This window comes from Propithecus coquereli, unplaced genomic scaffold, assembly GCF_000956105.1.
Source record: "Propithecus coquereli isolate 6110/MARCELLA unplaced genomic scaffold, Pcoq_1.0 Scaffold814, whole genome shotgun sequence".
In the NCBI taxonomy this organism is placed as follows: Eukaryota; Metazoa; Chordata; class Mammalia; order Primates; family Indriidae; genus Propithecus; species Propithecus coquereli.
This window is the reverse complement of record NW_012154330.1, coordinates 6,413-8,562: the sequence shown is the minus strand read 5'-3', so window position 1 is coordinate 8,562 and position 2,150 is coordinate 6,413. Positions and strand designations below refer to the sequence as shown.

The 2,150-nt window shown below is 43.0% G+C and overlaps 1 pseudogene; it reads left to right on the top strand.

Moving 5' to 3' along the window:
* Positions 1 to 315: 315 nt before the first annotated feature.
* On the top strand, positions 316 to 823 carry LOC105825724 (annotated as a pseudogene).
* Positions 824 to 2,150: the final 1,327 nt, after the last annotated feature.

Sequence of the window (2,150 nt, the reverse complement as noted above, 5' to 3'; positions counted from 1 at the left end):
AAGTAAATAAAGATAAAAGCAGAAATTAATAACATTAAATGCACACAAAAAAAGAGAATCAATAGAACCATAAACCATTTATTTGAAAAGATCAATGATGTCAATGGACCTATAGCCAGACTTACAGAAAAATGAAATAGGAGACATCACTAAAGATCCTACAGATATCAGAAGGACAACATGAGAACATTACATACACATTTAAGTCCACAAATTAGATAACTGAGAAGAAACAAATTCCCTGACAACACAAACTATAAAAGTCACTTGAGAAGAAATAACCTTGCTCCATGTCAGCACCAGCTGCAAGGCACAATGGAGCCGCTGATTTTGGAACCCTCGTTTAATAACTGTCAAAACCATCCTGATTCTGAAAATGATGGAAATCAACATTTTTGCCAAGTACTATGATGACAACTACCCCAGTGTCAAGGAGCAAAATGCCTTTAAGAAGAACATTTTCAACAAGACCTATAAGACTGACAGTGAAATTGCCCCCTTGGAAGGCCTAACAATGGTACACAAAAGCAGCACAGATCTCTATTTCTATGTGATTGGCAGATTCTTATAACATTCTCAACTGCCTTTTCAACTCATGGAGCCATCTGGTGAGGGAAACATAGAAAAGCAAGCTCTGCTAGAGAACACAGGGCCTCTTCTTGGCTGAGGATGAAATTATAGATGGAGGGGTGATACTAGAGAGCAATTGCCAGCAAGTGGTACACTGGATGGCACTGAGGGGTGAGGATGTCCTCCTTACAGAGCAGGCTGTGTGTGTCTCAGGTGCTGCAAAGAACAGATCAAGCAGTCACTCCTTCAGTGAAGATCCCACTGTTCCTGGCTCCTCATACCTTTCAAAAAATCCACGTGTCTGCTGTCACTTCTCAGGCAGTCTCCCAAATGATACTCTTGGGGACCACAAGAAATCCTTAAAGTTTCATCATGGCCATGGTTTTCCCTCACCCTCTAAACTCCCCTATATGCTTCCCATTTCTTCTCACTCTTTTTGCAGTTCTGGGAATAAGGCTCCCAGGGCAAGTGAAGCACCCTCTTCTCTTATAGACTGGATTCTGCTCCGATACTCTCCTACCTCCATATTTTCTCCCTTTGCTATAGCTACACTTCAGATAAAAGCAGGAGAGAAAGAATGTGCTGAGTGTTTTCCTCCCTTCGGCCCTTCCCAGCCTTCAACTCAACAGACCATGTGTCCAGCAAGGGAAGGAAGGGAATGAGAGAATTCCTTTCTATACAACTGTGGGGGTGGGTAGGGATATATCCAATCTCAGGTGCAGGCCCACTTACTGGCCTCAGCATTTTCTCCCAAACCATAGCACTGCCCCATCCGCCATCCTAGAAAAGAGATTGGGAACAGCTCATAGGGAGGGGACAAAGTAGAAGAAAAAGTGATTTAAATTTTATCGGATAGGACTTAACAAAATTCTGTATTTCAGTCACAGTTCCATTCTCTACCAGGATACTGACACATAGCTTCACAACTGCTGTGCTCTGTGAGTGTTCACTATGGGAGTACCCATCTCTTGGTCTGGTACTTTAACTCTCCACCTTTACTACCTGTGGGATCTTTGCCTAATTTGTCCTCTCTGTGCCTTAGAACAAAGCTAGTCCCTGTAACTAAAATTCCATTCCAGTCTCGGGAGGAAGAGTTTCTGCTCATAACTGGGCAAGTGGCGGAATTTGTGACTTGGGCCTCTGGGCTTTTTCAGACCCTTCAGCTCTCCCATATGGCATTTTACTTCTCTGCCTTGGGTCTGGAATCTGCTACTTAACCCTATCCTCTCTCTGCTTCAGCCACACATCCAAGCAGTAAGTCTGGGCTATTCTCCTCCTAAGGTCACTGAGAGAGGTGCCTTTCTTCATAAAACCTTTAGGATTTAGATCTCCCTAGGAAGACGAAACACCCACTCTTGGGTCTTATCTTTCCACTTGACTCAAAACTTCCTCCCCAGAAAAATGTCTTAAAAACCCTCCTGAGCTTTCCGACCCATTAACTGCCAATTCTCCAACAATGAAATGGGGTAACTAGGCATATCTGAGAAGGCATTTTCATATAAGAGATACACAGAGTGAGGAGATAATCCCTTTCATATACTGCTCTGTGAAAAGAGGAATAACAGGTTTCTTTTAAAAAG